This window comes from Schistocerca piceifrons, chromosome 8 (assembly GCF_021461385.2).
Source record: "Schistocerca piceifrons isolate TAMUIC-IGC-003096 chromosome 8, iqSchPice1.1, whole genome shotgun sequence".
Taxonomy (NCBI): Eukaryota; Metazoa; Arthropoda; class Insecta; order Orthoptera; family Acrididae; genus Schistocerca; species Schistocerca piceifrons.
The window spans coordinates 111309166-111329242 of NC_060145.1; positions in this window are offsets into that span (position 1 = coordinate 111309166).

A 20077-nucleotide genomic window follows, 5' to 3' on the forward strand; every position below is an offset into this window, starting at 1 on the left:
GTCGACAGCTTAGGGTCTTGATTTAATTATCATTTCGCAGAAATGTGTGGCTTGCGAGGAGCTGCTCGACCATTGTGCCCCACTCTTTTTAACTCCATACATATAGTCATTGTGGTAGCTGGATTGCTGGTAATACTTTGGAACTGACGAGTGATTCCTGTCACTGATTTCATGCGACTTTTTTGCAGTCGCCTCCGCAATGCCTAACGGTTCTCCTTCAGTACCTGAGGTCTGCCCTGTCTTGGCTTAGTTGTGGGTCTTCCTCCGCATTTCTATTTCGCAGTCATTGTAGCAACAGTCGACGTTAAGAATTTTAGAAGCGTCTCTAGAACTGCAGCTAGGGGACATTGTCGTTTCAACATGGGCCAAGAGTCACTGCAATGTTACTTCATGACGAGAATGACCGTAAGCACGAAGAAATGCCAGCAGTATTAAAATACAACACAGTGACGTCATTCTAGGACAACAGCTGTCATGAAACACAAAACATTGAAGGCAGGCGTCGTCGTGGTCGCATGCTGTCAATATCAACCAACGGCTTCTACCGATATGCAGTGTGTCCGAAAGCTACTTTACAATTTGAGTGTCATGTAAGTCGACTTATAATCAGCTTATAGCTTTGTCTGACGCACCAATGCAAAAAGGTTTTTACGTAAAATAAGGAATACATTTGCCTTTGCAACTTACAAGAGCAGCATAAGTGAAAAAATTGTGTGTACAGACTGAAGCGGCGAGTGAAACTTTATACCAAGGCCGGGAATTGTACCTAGGTCTCCTGCTTACTAGGCATGGGCGTTAGCCACTTTTTTTATTATCAGAGTGACTTGGAACTATCACGAAACTTCAGTAGACCATAGTCAAATCATCATGTAATATAAGCTGCAAACGGGAGAAAAAAATTAATTATGATAACAAAATAACAATAGGAGGAGAAAGGCGAAAAAACGAGAAAATAGCCGAAAAACCATCACCATGGTCTCATGACGTATATAAACAATTATTTTAGTTTTTTATATTTTTTAGTTTTTTGTTGAATTATTATTTATTATAACTATCAGTTTTATATAGAATCTAAAAGCAGAAAGACAAACGAATCAGATTTTATTCTAAATAGCAAACTAAAAAAAATTCCAATATGATTTCAAGGAGTGTATACGCTCATGTGTGTGTATATACTTCATCTATTCACATTTTACGATGGAACTGGAACAACACTGAGTCAAAACACTAAACAAAACGAGCAGGTAAACTAGGACAGAACAAGCAGAAGCAAATCAGATGGGAAACATATATAACAACGAAAACACCCATCAACAGAAAAATGAAATTAACCAACACCTTGCCGACGGAAAACACGATTCAACATGTCGGCGAAGAAGTCTCGATATCGAGGCATTCGGAAGCATGTCCAGTAGACCGTGATCATGTAATGCATGAAGTTCATGTGATCTCCCCTCGCCTTCTACAACATAACGAACGAACTGTCCCAGTAACCGCATAACGGTATGGGTTTTCGACCGTGGAAAGGAGGAATCTGTTCGCAGTATGATGCCAGTAGTGTGTAACGTCTCAGAAGGTCGAGTAATGAAGGCCAATTGCGTCCTAATCCAAGACCAGTTTGCCATATGGCCTCCACAAGTAAAGCGACGTCGGATCGTATCTGTAGACGTACAACGACTACATAAATTCGTGCCGCTAAGACCAATACGGAAAAGTCGGTCGTTCGTTTAAATCAAGAAGACGCGACGCGCATCGGCAAAATCGGAAGCCTGATATTGCACCGAACTGTCGCCCAGTTTGTTTGCGGCGATCCTCTTTCAACGAGGTTCGGGTAAGGCTCTGCTTTCCAACGAGTCTGTAGGAATTTCATGGTGAGCACAGGTCCCCATGAAATGTCAGCCCCTATATAGCTCACCGCAAGATAGAACTCACAAATGTGTTTTAACTTATAATTTATGCGGCCAACATCAATAGGGGATTCCAGACTAGCAGGACGGACACAAAGAAATAAACGAGACGTGAATGTGTGAGTTCCTTGAGTTACCAAAACGGTACGTCGCACATATAGTATCTGCGTCTTCCTGCGTATGTCAGCCAGGCCCAATCCCCCAAAGCAACGAGACTTCGTGACCACCTCATACCGTAAGCGAAAGATATCGCTTTTCCATAAGGACTTAAATCACTTAATAAAAGCAAGTCTTGTGTTCCAGACTGTATACCAATTAGGTTCCTTTCAGAGTATGCTGATGCATTAGTCCATACTTGACAATCATATACAACCGTTCGTTCGACAAAAGATCCGTACCCAAATGCTGGAAAGTTGCACAGGTCACACCAATATTCAAGAAACGTAGTACGAGTAATCCACTTAATTACAGGCCCATATCGTTAACGTCGATATGGAGCAGGTTTTTAGAACATATGTTGTGTTCCAACATTTTGAATTACGTCGAAGAAAACGGTCTATTGAGATACAGTCAACATAGGTTTAGAAAACATCGTTCCTGTGAAACACAACTAGCTCTTTATTCACATGAGTTGTGAGTGCTATTAACAAGCGATTTCAGATCGATTCCGTATTTCTGGATTTCCAGAAGGCTTTTGACACTGTACCACACGAGCGGGTTATAGTGAAATTGCGTGCTTATGGAATATCGTCTCAGTTATGTGACTGGATCAGTGATTTCTTGTCAGGGAGGTCACAGTTCGCAGTAATTGACGGAAAGTCATCGAGTAAAACAGAAGTGATTTCTGCCGTTCCCCAAGGTAGTGTTATAGGCCCTTTGCTGTTCCTTATCTATATAAACGATTTGGGAGACAATCTGAGCAGCCGTCATAGGTTGTTTGTAGATGACGCTGTCGTTTATCGACTAATAAAGTAATCAGAAGATCAAAACAAACTGAAAAACGATCTAGAAAAGATATCTGAATGGTGCGAAAATTGGCAGTTGACCCTAAATAGCGAAAAGTGTGAGGTCATCCACATGAGCGCTAAATGGAATCCACTAAACTTCGGTTATATGATAAATTAGTCAAATATGAAGGCCGCAAAGTCAGCTGAATACCTAGGAATTACAATTACGAACAACTTAATTTGGAAGGAACACACAGAAAATGTTGAGGGGAAGACCAACCAAAGACTGCGTTTTATTGGCAGGACACTTAGAAAATATAACAGATCTACTAAGGGGACTGCCTACGCTACGCTTGTCCGCCATCTTTTAGAATACTGTTGCGCGGTGTGGAATCCTTACCAGATAGGATTCACGGAGTACATCGAAAAAGTTCAAAGAAGGGCAGCACGTTTTGTATTAGCGCGAAATATAGCAGGGAGTGTCACTGATAGGGTACAGGATTTTGGCTGGACATCTCCTCCGAATGTGAAAATATTTCGTGACGCCGACCTACATAGGGAAAACGATCACCACGATAAAATAAAGGAAATCAGAGCTCGTACGGAAAGATATAGGTGTTCGTTCTTTCCGCGCTCTTTACGAGATTGGAATAATAGAAAATTGTGAAGGTGGTTCGATAAACCCTCTGCCAGGCACTTAAATGTGATTTGCAGAGTATCCATGTAGATGTAGAAACGACCAGATAGTTGATGTAGTTTCTTCGCCATCGTTGAGGGAAGCGGATAAACTTCGGCCACGTAATAAGCTTTGCATAAGACATATGTATCCAGTATTCGGACTTTCTGGAGCAGAGTAAGAGAACGCCTTTCATGTTCTAGTATCGCTCCTTGTATTTTTTCCGTAACAGTCTTCCAGTTGAGCGTCGCTATTTTGCGTGGACAACGATCAACGATGATACCGAGAGACGTATGACGATCCACCGCAGTAGCCCATGGAACTACGGCGTCATCAAAATCTAGCAAAGTAAGAAGCCTGCATTTACCTTCATAAAGTAGAGCACCTGAACTCCGACAATAATCGTCGATTACAGCCTTAAGTCGAGGTATCTCCGTAGAATTGCGGAATAGAACCACCACGGCATCCGCGTATGCATGAACAGCTAAAGTCCCTCCGGGAAGCGTCCAACCATTCAGCTGGGATGCTAGCATCTGAAGTAGGGGCTCCAGAAACACCACAAACAAAGTCATTGACAGAGGGCTACCTTGAGGCACTCCCCGACGAATATTTATCGGGCTCATCATTTGGCCATTAACAACCACCGAAGCTGAAATACCCGTAAATAGATTTGAGAGTACTCTCCGTGCGTCAACAGTAAAACCAAATGTCTCCAGAATCTGAAGCAAAAAGTCGTGGTTAACACGATCAAATGCCTTATCAAAGTATAGGAAAGTAAGGGCACAAGGGACGGACGTGACAGCAGCAACCGAAACCTCGTCACGATACTCGACTACAGGAGTAAGAATGGTACGGCCAGGTACGCAGCTTTGATGTTTGGCAACAATCATCTCCATCAGAACCGACATCCTACTAATAACTGCCCTCGCCACACTCTTATAATCAAAGTTTAACAAAGTAATTGGACGAAAGCTTTCAGGAGAAGCTGACCCAGGGCGTTTCGGGATTAAAACAATTTTTCCCACTTTGAACGAGGTCGGCAACACTGTACCCTGTAAAACCTCGTTCAAAAGAGTCGTAAAGGTAGCACCCAACAGCGGCCAAAAGCGCATGTAAAATTCCTTGGGAAGTCCGTCCAGACCCGGAGACTTTTGGGAAGGCGATTCCACAATACGTTTGTAAACTTCCGCAGGCTGACTTGCAGCTAATAGCGTTTCATTATGCTCAGGTGTATGGTCGTATCCAAGATACGATACGTCCATCATTTGTCGTGAGGGAATGTACACAGGCGCGTCGGTAACGGGTCTGATGCCGAAGCAAATGATATAAGGAAGTCAGTTCTTCCGTCACCAATGATCGTGGTTTGGATCGCATTTTCATCCCTTCCATTTGTATTCTTTTCCAGGTCAACAATTTTTGCCTTTACACGCGTAACATCCGCGATTCGCAGAGGGACGTGATCCGCAGCATCATAAAGTTCACGCAGGATGGAATAGTAATATTCGTAAGTTCTCCGAAATTCTCACATCAAAGTTTGCCTGAGCCTCGGTTTTGCCAGATGCGTCCACCAGTCAAGGATAGAAGAGTACTTCCCAGTGGACCGTAGTCCGCCCCCGGTAGCTGAGTGGTCAGCGCGACAGAATGTCAATCCTAACGACCCAGGTTCGATTTCCGGCTGGGTCGGAGATTTTCTCAGCTCAGAGACTGGGTGTTGTGTTGTCCCGATGATCAACATTCCATCCCCATCGACTCGCAAGTCGCCGCAGTGGCGTCCAATCGAAAGACTTGCACCCGGCAAACAGTCTACCCGACGGGAGGCCCTAGTCACACGACATTCACGTTTTTAGTGGACCGTAGATTGGTTCAAATGGCTCTGAGCACTATGGGACTCAAATTCTGAGGTCATTAGTCCCCTAGAACTTAGAACTAGTTAAACCTAACTAACCTAAGGACATCACACACATCCATGCCCGAGGCAAGATTCGAACCTGCGACCGTAGCGGTCTCGCGGTTCCAGACTGCAGCGCCTAGAACCGCACGGCCACTTTGGCCGGCAGTGGACCGTAGAGTACGCTCCCACACGGCTCGCATCACGTCATTGAGAGAGGGGTCAGCTAGGTGAGCGACTTTTAACATCCACGGAGTGCGAAACGATTTAATTGGTTGTAGTTCTAGTTGAGGGTTGTAGTCATAGCACAGTGATCCGTAAAGAGAGCTGGGATGACTTCAACATTAAGAATGAAATCGCGCAGGCAGTCTGATAAGTAAAACCTATCTAACCGGCTACTAGAAGCCGCAGTAAGGTGAGTAAATTTAACTAACGTCGGGTATTTACATCGCAAGACGTCTTTCAGGCGTAAGGAGTGGACAAATTCATGTAATTCACGACAGAAATTAAAATTTGAAAACTGATCTGCAGGACGTAAAACAGTTAAAATCACCACCCAATAGAATACGATCCACCGTGCGACCAGTGCCAGAAGGATCATATAAAAGAACCAAGGTAATATTAAAAAGTTGACAAGCTATGCCCCTGCCAGAATCCAACATTTCCATCTCAGCGATAGGAATGCCTTCGCGAAAGAACAAGACGGTCCCCGTAGGATATTCGGGTTCTACATTAAAGATCACACGGAAACCAGGTAAGGAGAAATGCCTTAATAACACCTCCTGTAAGTAGACTATGTCTGCACATGAATCATAAATGAACTGACGCAGCGAAGCCAATCGCAATTCTGATTCCACACGATTAACGTTTAAGGTTCAAGATGGTTCAAATGGCTCTGAGCACTATGGGACTTAACATCTATGGTCATCAGTCCCATAGAAGTTAGAACTACTTAAACCTAACTAACCTAAGGACAGCACACAACACCCAGCCATCACGGGGCAGAGAAAATCCCTGACCCCGCCGGGAATCGAACCCGGGAACCCGGGCGTGGGAAGAGAGAACGCTACCGCACGACCACGAGATGCGGGCAACGTTTAAGGAAAGGAACGTGTAGGCTTGGGTGACTGATCACAGCTGTACAGGGATGCACGGAACGTCCGAGCAGACTTAGGTAGACAGTTGAGAGTCAAGGTCCATTGCGGAATCGACAGAGGAATCAGACATCGGGGGATCAGAATCCCCATCATCGCAATCTTTCTTCTTAGATTTCTTACGTGCCACCTCACGGTGAGGTTGTATACGCGGTATCTGTCGGCTACGTGGCATGGCGGCCTCTGCAGACGGAGGTGTGGGAGGGGTCATACGCACAGTTTCCTGCCCCTCAGAATCAGGGTTATGTAATGCAGTTCCAGTCACTAAGGCGGAAGCATTCTGTGGAACTGCCAATGCAACAGGTGATACTTGGTCGCTAATTTTATTCTCCTTGGGAGAAGACGAAGGAGCAGGAGGAGATTGCATCGGCTCAGACTGTTACGGAGGACACAAAGACGAAGGGGGGGGGGGGGAGGGGGGGACTCCGCTCCTTCTCCACACACAGGCAGCTCAGAAGGAGCCACTTTGCGAGCAGGAGGTATGGTGGACATAACTTCTTCGCCACTCACTGTACCACGGCCGGGAGGTATCGTAGTATCAAGAGGAGAAGGGGACCCAATCGATGCGGAGGTGGTTTGTGCAGAAGGCACAGCCAGATCCTCACCATCACCATCATGAGTGCGACGTCTCTTGTTTGTAAATGATACAGGTTCTATCCTGGGGGCTATAGGATTCTGAACCTGTCGCGGAAGTAAAGGCGGAAAGTCATTATCAGAACTGAATGTATGTTCATTATGATCTGAAGCAGAAGTAGATCCGACGGCTGGAGGGGAAGGAACAAGATAAGCATCGTCAATTTGCGACGCTGCACTAATGACGGCTTTAATACAAAAACCCTCCGCGGCCAGTTAGACCGAACGTGTCCACTTTCATTATATAGGAAGCAGGTTCCATCTTGACAAGTATACGCGACACGAACGCTGTAACCACACACTTGTAAATGTGGTGGAATACTGTGTTTGACATGCATTTCCACGGAACGAATTGCACTATAACACTGTAATCTGCGTTGAGTAGACCAGCGTTCGCACGGTTGTTTTTCACGTTGCCATAAGGAGTTAATATGTCCTTTAGAAAGTTGGCATCAGTTTCCGGCGGGAGGTTGGACACTCGAACATCGCTATATTCGATTTCAGCATCCGCGTGTGATACCATACTAACGGAATTATCGCCATGCATGAACGGGACTTGAGAACCATGTCGTGATAGTAATCTTTCAACTTGAAGGTATCCATAAATTTCACGTAAAACACGTACTCGTCTCATCAAAATAAGCGGCGTGGACCTGATCAGAGTTCACATGAATTGTATCGACAAGCCAATCGTCGATTTCTATAGAACCGGGCTGCACGTATCGCGTTGATCTACCGAAAGTAAAGCTCACAGTACCTTTTCGTGAAATACGCGTGGACACCACGGTAGCCACAGCGGAGCGGCCGACGCCGCTGCAAGTAGACGAACACAGACAGACAGTAAGGCGGAGCGGAGGAGCTACGACTCACTTGGCGGACAGAACACCACTAACGAGGAAAAGTTCACACAAGCGACGCTACGGCCAGTGAAATAAACAAGAACCTTCCGGCTCGGCGCTCGAAGCGGAACTGACTAAGCCACTTGGGCACATGGGTTCATGCAGCTAGTGCAGGATTATTCTGCCTTGCCCCCCTGCTCGATCCTCACTGCCTCCCCGGTCACTTTAAAATACCCCTTACACATGAACAGAATTGACGAGGCTGGGGCGGCAGTGAGAATTTGGATGGGGAGAGAGGCGTGCCAGAGTAGCCCGTGCAGCTGTGTGACCCACCGTGCCAAGGTCGCTTACTAGCCAATGCACCTGCCTAGTGGGCAGGAGACCCTGGTTCGATTCCCGGTCTTGGTACAAATTTTCACTCGCCACTTGTCTATATACATAAAATCATATCTGTATGAGAGCAGTGAAGTCTCCGAAACTGTGTCCTTTCATTTGTATAAGTGAAGAAAAGTTTTTTTTTATTGTTGCAGGGTGGTAGGAGCAGCATAAATGAAATGAAGAATAGTCTGCATAGTACAGTGTATGGCGTGGTTTATTGAAATGAAGGCAGATAATCAAGTTCAGCGAAATTTCAGAACGTCATACGGGAAACCACCACGTTCTCAGCCATTCACAAAAAAATCACGTAGCAACTTGATGGAAACGGGGAGTGTGGGCCTGAAGCACCATGTAGACGTGCCAAGGAGAAGTGACGCAGTTACGGAGAGAATTCGACAGGTTTTCCAGCGTTCATCACAGAAATATGTTCCTAAGACATCAAAAGAACTGCGAATCCCTCTTACGGCAACGCAGCGAGTACTATGAAGCGTCTACATTTGGTTTCGTACAGACAGCAATAGCTTTTAGTCAAACCAGATAACAGCCCAAAATTTACTGCATTTACGCAGGATTAACGGCAGTTATGGAGACAGGTGACGCTGATATCTTAGAATGGGTTGGGCTCGAGTTGCAATATCGATTAGATTCTGTACGTGCCTTGAAGGAAGCGCATTATTAAAGAACCAGGAAAAAGCTTTTTCAGTTGATGTGTCAGACAAACTTTACTTTTTTTCGCAAAGTTAATCATAAATCGACTTGTATGACACTGAATTTGTAAAATACATTTTGACTAGTATGAGCTCCGTGGAAATACTCATCAAAACAAGAAAAGTAAGCCAAATAAACATGGGTCCGGAAATACACACTTTCTGCGACGAACACGTGTGTACACGAGGTGTTCAACGTGGCGTCCATTCGTTACAACGCACAGCTCAGACCTCTGGCGTAAGGAATGATGCATCCTTTCACGTTTGCCCGATTGTTGTACGTGCTGGAACGCATTGAAGACGTAACCCAGTAGTGTCCGCACATCGCTGATTGGCGCGGCGCGGACCAATTCCTTCAAGTGTCCCCATAACCAGACGGCTAGGGTTCAAATGGTTCAAATGGCTCTGAGCACTATGCGACTTAACTTCTGAGGTCATCAGTCGCCTAGAACTTAGAACTAATTAAACCTAACTAACCTAAGAACATCACACACATCCATGCCCGAGGCATGATTCGAACCTGCGACCGTAGCGGTCACGCGGTTCCAGACTGAAGCGCCTTGAACCGCACGGCCAAGACGGCTAGGGGATTGAGGTCTGGGGAACGAGTGGGCCAACATGTGCCGCCCGATCAATCCAGCGGTCCTGAAGAGTCTGCGTCAGATGCTAATGTCCGCAACCAAGCGTTGCGCATCCCTTCCTGTAAACACGTGTTTATCTCGAAAATACGGGTTTCCGGACCCACGTTTATTGGACTTATTTTTCTTGTTCCGATGAGTACTATCACCTCTCAAACTATTCGACACTTTTTTTGAATACCCTGTATACAAAAAGTAATGGCGGACGTTGGATGTATGTGTTAGTCTGATATACGAGGGTAAGTCAATTATTATCCGCAACTTAGTTGTATTTTTGTTTATTTTCGTAGCACTGTCGTTTTACTTTGATGACACCTGCTTTGTTTATTTGTTGTTATATCTTTCCAATTTTCAAGCTGCCAGGTTAGTTTCGCTATCGCTGCCGTGCTGCTCCGCTGTCTATTTGCACAAAAGAAGAGCAACGTTCAGTGATCCGTTTTTTGTAGTCGGAAGGCGTTATCAGCGGCCGAAACCCATCGAAGACTTTCGATACAGTACGGGAACAGTGTTTCGCCACAACGGAGTGCCGGACGACCGTTTACCGCCACAAATGAAGGAGCCATTGAGCGTTCAAGTGAAATGATTCTCTAGACAGACGATTAACTATTGACCATGTGGCACATCGCCTCAAATTAGTCACGCTTCTGCCTACGAAATCATTCACAGCAGACTTGGGTTTTCATAAAGTTTGTGCGAGATGGGTTCCAAAACAACTCACACAGTTGCGTAAATAACCGCACTTGGAATTCTGCAAAAAACGTTTGGATCGCTATGGTAACGAAGGAGACAACTTCTTGGGCAGGACCATTACTGGTGACGAAACACGGATCCATCATTACGAGCCGGAGAGTATGGAATGGAAACATCCAAATTCGACGGGAAAGAAAAAGTTCAAGGCTCAACCGTTCGCAGGAAAACTTATGCTTACGGTTTTTTTGGGATACACAGGGTCCAGTACTGGCACGTTGTGGGGAAAGGGGCACAACAATAAACAGTGTTCGTTACAGTGAGGCGCTTACTGCCAGGCTAAACCCTACAATTCGAAACAAACGCCGAGGATTGCTGTCAAAAGGTATGTTGTTACACGACAATGCCCGTCCTCACACTGCTGAAACGCTCCAGAAAATCAAATTTGAAGTACCGGATCATCCTCCATATAGTCTCGATCTTGCCCCTTCTGACTATCACTTGTTTGGTCCACTCAAACAGGCATTAAGGGCCCGTCTATTTACCTCGGACAAAACAGTGAAAGTAGCGGTGCATTTTTGGCTCGCAGCTCAACCGAGAACCTTCTTTTATGAGGGCATCAGGAAGCCTGTACAACGATGCAGCAAGTGCGTTGAAACGTATAAAAAAAAGGGTGGACGAAGAAGACAGAGTCAGATGTGAATGTAACTTCGCTTAAGTACACACCATAAGCTGGTTATGTAAAAACACTACTGGCCATTAAAATTGCTACACCAAGAAGATGACGTGCTACAGACGCGAAATTTAACCGACAGGAAGAAGATGCTGTGATATGAAAATGATTGGCTTTTCAGAGCATTCACACAAGGTGCGCGCCGGTGGCGACACCTAAAACGTGCTGACATGAGGAAAATTTCCAACCGATTTCTCATACACAAACAGCAGCTGACCGGCGTTGCCTGGGGAAACGTTGTTGTGATGCCTCGTGTAAGGAGGAGAAATGCGTACCATCACGTTTCCGACTTTGATAAAGGTCGGATTGTAGCCTATCGCGATTGCGGTTTATCGTATCGCGACATTGCTGTTCGCGTTGGTCGAGATCCAATGACTGTTAGCAGAATATGGAATCGGTGAGTTCAGGCGGGTAATATGGAACGCCGTGCTGGATCCCAACGGCCTCGAATCACTAGCAGTCGAGTTGACAGGCATCTTATCCGCATGGCTGTAACGGATCGGCCAGCCACTGTGGCCGAGCGGTTCTAGGCGCTTCAGTCCAGAACCGCACTGCTGCTACGGTCGCAGGTTCGAATCCTGCCTCGGGCATGGATGTGTGTGACGTCCTTAGGTTAGTTAGGTTTAAGTAGTTCTAAGTTCTAGGGGACTGATGACCTCAGCAGTTAAGTCCCATAGTGCTCAGAGCCATTTGAACCATTTGTAACGTATCGTGGAGCCACGTCTCGATCCCTGAGTCAACAGATGGGGACGTTTGCAAGACAACAACCATCTGAACGATCAGTTCGACGACGTTTGCAGCACCATGGACTATCAGCTCGGAGAACATGGCCCTGGTTACCCTTGACGCTGCATCACAGACTGGAGCGCCTGCGATGGTGTGCTCAACGATGAACGTGGGTGCACGAATGGCAAAACGTCAATTTTTCAGATGAATCCAGGTTGTGGTTACAGCATCATGATGGTCGCATCTGTGTTTGGCGACATCGCGGTGAATGCACATTGGAAGCGTGTATTCGTCATCGCCATACTGGTTTATCACCCAGCATGACAGTATGGGGTGCCATTGATTGCACGTCTCGGTGACCTCTTGTTCGCATTGACGGCACTTTGAACAGTGGACGTTACATTTCAGATGTGTTACGACATTTCAGCAGGATAATGCACGACCGCATGTTGCAGGTCTTGCACGGGCCTTTCTGGATACAGAAAATGTTCGACTGCTGCCCTGGCCAGCACATTCTCCATATCTCTCACCAACTGAAAACGTCTGGTCAATGGTGGCCGAGCAACTGGCTCGTCACAATACGCCAGTCACTACTCTTGATGAACTGTGGTAGCGTGTTGAAGCTGCATGGGCAGCTGTACCTGTGCACGCCATCCAAGCTCTGTTTGACCCAATGCCCAGGCATATCAAGGCCGTTGTTACGGCCAGAGGTGGTTGTTCTGGGTACTGCTTTCTCAGGATGGTTCAAATGGTTCAAATGGCTCTGAGCACTTTTGACTTAAACATTTCAGGTCATCAGTCCGCTAGAACTTAGAACTACGTAAACCTAACTAACCTAAGAACATCACAAATATCCATGCCCGAGGCGGGATTCGAACCTGCGATGGTAGCAGTCGCGCGGTTCCAGACTGAAGTGCCTAGAACCGCTCGGCCACCAGCGGCCGGCATTTCTCAGTATCTATGCACCCAAATTGCGTGAAAATGTAAGCACATGTCAGTTGTAGTATAATATATTTGTCCAATGACTACCCGGTTATCATCTACATTTCTTCTTGGTATAGCAGTTTTAATGGCCAGTAGTGTAATTAGAGCTGCAATTCTCTGTATGAAATACAGTGACCACTAGAGTTAGTTAATTTTCTTCAAGTTTAATATTTATAGCAGGGCTGGTGGGGTATATAAGCGGTGTGAACAGCGTCAGTCCTTGCGTGATCACTGTGAAGGACACGTAGACGCCGTGTACTTATATGAGACAGCGTTATCAGAATCTGGAAGGGTTTGAAATGGTTTCATTATGGATCTTCATTTGTCTGACTTGTCGAACTGACAAGCAACCCCGTTTGTGGAGTATTCGGATGTGATAGAGGCCCAACATTGGACAGTATAGGAATTTGAGAGAGGTACTCGTCGTCAAGGTTACGATCCACCACGTATGAGCCCCACGAGGAAGGATCGCCTTATTGTGCATCAACAACATCTCACTCCTTCACATCTACGCCTGCCGTCCGAGAACAACTAATGGGCTTCCTGCACCATTCTGTGACATCTCGCATCATTGGTCAGAAACTAGCAGTATGCTGACCACGGAATCAGCGTCCCACGCACAGGATGTTCTTAAGACGATACTCAGCAAATACGGCAGTACCTTTTAGCACGAAGAGCAAACGCAGCCCGGACTCGCTACACACACAACAAGTGCGCACTCTTCCATCGTACAGGCCCAGCAGGTTACGGACTACCGATGTACAATCTTCCTGAGGGTAAACTTAAGGGCACACGCCAGACCAGCTGCGGACGTCTGCTTATGAGGCAAGCCGTCACAACTGCCCGCTTCCTCCTCCCGCTCCGTGCCGTCACTCTCCACTACCTCCTTGCTGTCCCACAAGCAAACGCTCCAACTCTCGTAAATCACAGACCGTGGAAGTACTTGATACGTTGGTCATACGTTAGAACAGTGCCAGTCGTGGCACGTCCTTCATAAAAATTCCTAGAGTCCCTTGTTACCGTACGTAAATTTATTGTTAACACTTCCCCTGTGCTGTTCCATCAAAACGTTCATAAAATGCGACACCGTTGTCTACTAACAGATTCTTTCAACAGCTCACGCCCACGTAGCTACATGTCAAAGACAAAGATTAGAATGATATAATTTATGGCAATCACTCGTAACTCACTCTCATTACGGAACACAATACCTTGAAGTAAATGAAAAAATAAAAAAGTATGACGTTGGGTCCAGTTACTTGAGGACAAAGTGTGGCCTGACTCAAGCATGTTCAATCAGATTCTTGTCAGCACACTTGTGTGCTGAAGGGCATTCAACTCAGCTGATTTCTGAATCTGGAGGAAGATGTTCGACATGTTGGCACAGGATGGTCGTGCATTTTCGTATTGAAAGACGAACCTTTTGCCGAGGTCTTGACTCCAGAACTGGACTGTTGTGTTGAAAGAAGAGCCAACACCGTGTTACTAGAGGAGGCCGAAATGCACGCGTTTTAGCTCACGCAGGCTGGCGTGAGGAGGGAAGGACTGTACTGACGTGAGGTCTGGAACATGACAAGGAAATAGAATTCAGAAAGCGGACGTAATTAGTTTGATACTTAACTTTAATCCATTAATGATGAACGTCCATGATTCACAATATTATCTGTTCATATCTGAATACGGCGCCTTGCTAGGTCGTAGCAAATGGCGTAGCTGAAGGCTATGCTAAACTGTCGTCTCTACAAATGAGAGCGTATGTATACAGTGAGCCATCGCTAGCAAAGTCGGCTGTACAACTGGGGCGAGTGCTAGGGAGTCTCTCTAGACTAGACCCGCCGTGTGGCGGCGCTCGGTCTGCAATCACTGATAGTGGCGACACGCGGGTCCGACGTATACTAACGGACCGCGGGCGATTTAAGGGATACCACCTAGCAAGAGTGGTCTGACGGTGACACCACATGGACAATAGGGCGGACAATCCTGCCCCGATACGTCCCAGCCCTCGAAGTACCCTCTACACCGACGAGAAATGTTCAACATCCGTGCATAATACCGACCCAAAACATGACGGCCTCAGCTCTTCCCTGAACCCGCGGGACTGCATGCCTGAGACATGCAGTGCTACCTGGCTGTCTACGTACTCTTCTACGACATTATCACTCGTCGATGATATTATTTCAGCGCTAGTGATCCAGGTTCCATTCCACACGTTCCCTTGTCCATCTTCTTTATGCATCATGGTTCTGGGGGATACCCGGTACAAATATGACAACATGCGTGAAACATGACAAGACGAACTTTTTTAGTCATAGTCTAGAGCTTCCTATATCGAACTGCCTAATTGATTAGGATGAGATGTGGACTGTTGCTGCCGTAACACATTGCGACATTGGACATGCTAGCAGCACAGATGTTCTTTACTAACTGTTTCATGTTGAGGGCTACGCTGATCAACTTGTAAAGAGAAGCTTCAGCAGATTTCTTGCAATATCCCTAGTTCAACAGGAGGAGGTTTGCGTATCTCATGTCTTTAAAGCTATCTTAGCATCCCCATGAACTTCCTTCTCTCCGGTTGCTGATTCTAACGTGAGTACACTCAGCTGTGAATGGTGGAATGACAAGCGGGAAAGTCTCAGAACACTACAATGGAAGTCTTGAAATACAAGGATGCCACCTTATTTTGTTAAAAGTGAGGAACAAAACAATGTTCAGAGCCAGCCTAATGGCATTACTTGACGTGAGTGCGCTTGCTCAACGCACGCACGCACGCGCACACACACACACACACACACACACACACACACACACACACACACACAAATACCGGCCGGAGTGACCGAGCGGTTCTAGGGGCTTCAGTCTGATGCTGCACGACCGCTACGGTCGCAGGTTCGAAACCTGCCTCGGGCATGGATGTGTGTGATCTCCTTAGGTTAGTTAGCTTTAAGTAGTTCTACGTTCTAGGGGACTGATGACCTCAGAAGTTAAGTCCCATAGTGCTCAGAGCTATTTGAACCACACACACACACACACACACACACACACACACACACACACACACATACACAAATGCGATCGCACATGCAAATTAGATCACTATGTAACATTTTCGGAGGCACTTTTAATTACTAACTCACATTTACGTGGAAATAGAATCCGTTCAGAGCATGTACGTGTTGCTTCTCCAAAAACACGTTCAAGACTGAGGCTAACGGTTTGTCGAAGCTGACCGCTGCTTTCACTTAATTTGAAGAATGTAAAATATGCAATCGTATTAAGTACACGATGTTGGAGTGAAAGTTAGTTCAAGACGGAGTGTTCGTCCTACACTGTGTGTGCGCTAGCTTCAGTATTTCGTGCCTGCCTGCATGAGGCGCTTTTCTGATTTGTCGGTTCAGTCGGCCAGTGACTGACAACATTACATAAAATTCCTAATTAATATCTGAGCTTGATTCTGGAGTTACTGAAATAATGATTAGGAAGCTGTCAATATGGATAATATCGACAGGCAAGATGATGGTGCACATAAACATTTTAAAAGTTGATATTAATTAAGATATACGTTTGGCACCAAGTCTTGCAGTGTGAATCATCGCACTGTTTCCACTACGACACGGCACCCACTCACACCTCTCTATTCAAGTTTGATGACCAGCTGTCGTGTTGTAGGATGATGGGTGCTGCCGATCTTCTACATCTACATCAACATAAATACTCGGAAAGCCAACGTACGGTGAGTGGCGCAGGTACCCCATACCACTATTAGACATTTACTTCCCTGTTCCACTCGCAAAGAGAGCGGGGAAGAAAACGACCGTAATAATATGCCTCTGTATGAGCCCTAATTCCTGGTACCTTATCTTCGTGGTTATTATGCGAAATGTGCTTTGACGGCAGTAGACTCGTTCTGCAGTCAGCTTCAAATGCTGGTTCTCTAAATATTCTCCATAGGTTCCTCGAAAAGAACGTCTCCTTCCATTCAGAGGTTCCCATTTGAGCTCCCGAAGCATCTTTGTAATATTTGCGTGTTGTTCGAGCCTACCGGTAACAAAGTTAGCAGCTTCGATGTCTTCCTTTAACCCATTTGGGACGGAGCGCATTTACCCAAAGCGGAGCAATTCGGCGGAGCTGTGCGGGTTCTATATCCCTTAGGTTTCTTTCAACGCTCATAAAATCTACAGTTTTTGACTTATCAGTATAATTTTTTTCAAATCAAGCTTAAAACACGGTCTTTACTGGCATACTATTTTCATTGTTCCATATCGCACACTTTTTGACTTGGTGGTGGTGTTAAAATAGAAAAAAGTGAAAAATTATATATTTTTTACTTTTTTTAGCTGGGAGGTGATGCATTGAATTAGATATATTAAAATTAGTCGTATCTCATTCTTTAAAATTTTAGCTTTAAAACGACTTATAAAATACTATTTTATCTCTTATGGGACGTCCGTGGTGAGAAAAATAATAAGTTCATTTTGAGGGATGAAAAATTTATGTCAATAAATTACAAAATTTCATAATATTTGCTTAAAACAAACTTTACAACTTTGGCATATCGATTTTTCGATAGCGCCGGCCGAAGTGGCCGTGCGGTTAAAGGCGCTGCAGTCTGGAACCGCAAGACCGCTACGGTCGCAGTTTCGAATCCTGCCTCGGGCATGGATGTTTGTGATGTCCTTAGGTTAGTTAGGTTTAACTAGTTCTAAGTTCTAGGGGACTAATGACCTCAGCAGTTGAGTCCCATAGTACTCAGAGCCATTTGAACCATTTTTGATTTTTCGATAGGCAACCACATTTTACAAATTCTTTCGGTACTTGCTACTTTGTGATACCTGTTGAAGCACCCAGGCACATGAAAAGAAGGTTTGGACGGACAAGTTTCGCAAAAAAAGGGGTACGTTTTCGCCCTCCTCGCTTGGAGCGATCACTGCAAACGACGCAGTCACCCTGTTTCCCGGTGTCTATTCTTGCGATAGCATGGTGCAGGCCGTCCATCCTGTGTAAGTCACCATGCTCAGAGCGTGGCCTCTTCCTCGATGGGTTGGTTGATCCTGACGTCGCCGATAAGCTCCTTGACGAGACTGCAAACGACTCTTTGGTGTCTCTCCTCTTTTCTTTGCTATGTTGACATATAGCAAGAAAGCGTTGACGATCCCCGCCTGAAATTAACCAGAACAATTACCCTTTTGTCAGGATGCGCCCTGTCCCGAGTCGATACTTCAAGCCAGTCCCTAGATACAGCGCTGGGTGTGTGACGCGACAATCGGGCCACGTATACGGGCCTCGCGCCCCGAAAGGATTAATCCGACCTGATGCGAATCCCACACTGGAGCAGCACCCAAGAATAAGTCGCACCAGCCTCCTACATGCGGTATCCTTTACACCAGAACTACACTTCTTTCAAATTCTCCCAGGAAACCGAAGTCGACCATTCGTCTTTCCTGTCACAATCCTCATGTGCTCGTTCCAGTTCCTATAGCTTTGAAATGTTACGCCCAGACATTTAAGCGAGGTGACTGGGTCGCGCAGGGCTCTACTAATTCTGTATCCGAATATTACGCGTTTGTTTTTCCTACTTATCGGCATTAACTTTCTTTCTTCTACATTTAAAGGTAGTTGCCAGCCACCACACCAGCTAGAAATTTTGTCTAAGTCACCTCCTACAGCCACTCAGCTTCCACACTTTCCTGTACACCACAGCATCATCAGCAAACAATAGCAGATTGTTGTCCACCCCGTTCGCCAGCTTATTTATGTATACAGAAAATAATAGTGGTCCTATCACATTTTCCTGGGGAACTCCTGACGATACCCTTGTCTCTGATGAACACTTGCCTTCGAGGAAAACGTATTGGGTTCTATTACTTAAAAAGTGTCCGAGCTACTCACATATCTCGGAACCTTTTCCATATGTTTTGGGGCAGCCTGTCAAACGTTTTTAGGAAATTTAGAAATAGGCCCATTGCCCTTCATACATAGTTCACAGCAGATCACGTGGTAAAAGGGCAAGCTGAGATTCGCATGAGCTATGCTTTCTAAAACCTTGCTGACTCGTGGACAAAAGCTTTTCAGTCTCTAGGAAATTTATTGAATTCGAATTGAGATTATGTTTTGGAATTATGGAGCAGACTGATGTTGAGGATATTGTTCTGTAATTTTGTGGGCCTGTTCTCTTACACTTCTTATATTCAGGAGTCACCTGCCCTTTTATTTCCAGTTGCCTGGGACTTTGCACTGGGTGAGAGATTCATGATAAGTGCAAGCTAAGGGGCCACTGCTGTAGAGTATTCTCTATGAAACCGGGTTCTCTTCCAGTTGTTTCTCTACGCGATGGATTACCATTACTATGTCGTCCATACAAGACGCTATGCGACAGTCAAACGACGGTATGTTTGTACGATTCTCCTGCTTGGACTTTCTTAAGCGCGAAATTTAATACTTCGGCTTTCCTTTTGCTAGCTTCTACTGCCACACCAGACAGGCCAACGAGTGACTGGACGGAAGTCTTAGATCTCTCTTGGTGATTTTATAGAGGACCAGAATTTTCTTGCTTTTTCGGCTAGATCTTTTGCTAAGGTATGACAGTGGTGGTTGTTGTATGCTTCCCACATGTGTCTTCTCAAAGACGCACTAACCTCTTCTAACCTTTGCGTTTCGCCATTTGAGCGTTCCCCTTTGAACCCAGAGTGCAACTGCATCTGCTTCCTCAGCATCTTCCGAATTTCGTTTTTAAACCATGGTGGGTCTTTTCCATCCTTTGTCCACTTACAAGGCACGTAACTTTCTAGACCACGATTTACGATCTGCTTACACTTTGTCCTAATTCCTCTACGTCTATCTTACTGGGAATAAGTGATGATAAGTGATAAGTGATATGCTGACAACTGCTTATCCGTTCTATCTAGCAGAAACATTCTCCAAGCCTTCTTGACTGATTTATTAACTTTCGTAACCACAGTTGCTATAATGACATTCTGATCACTAATCCTCATTTCTGTACTCACATTGTGGATAAGATCCTGCCTTTTTAGAACTACAAGATCTAAGATATTTCTATTGAATGTGGGCTGCCGAGCTAGCTGCTCAAGACAGTTTTCAGAAAACGTGTTCAACAGTATTCCGCATGACTGTCTGTCTGCACTCCACGCAATGAATCTGTAGACATCCCAGTCTATATTCC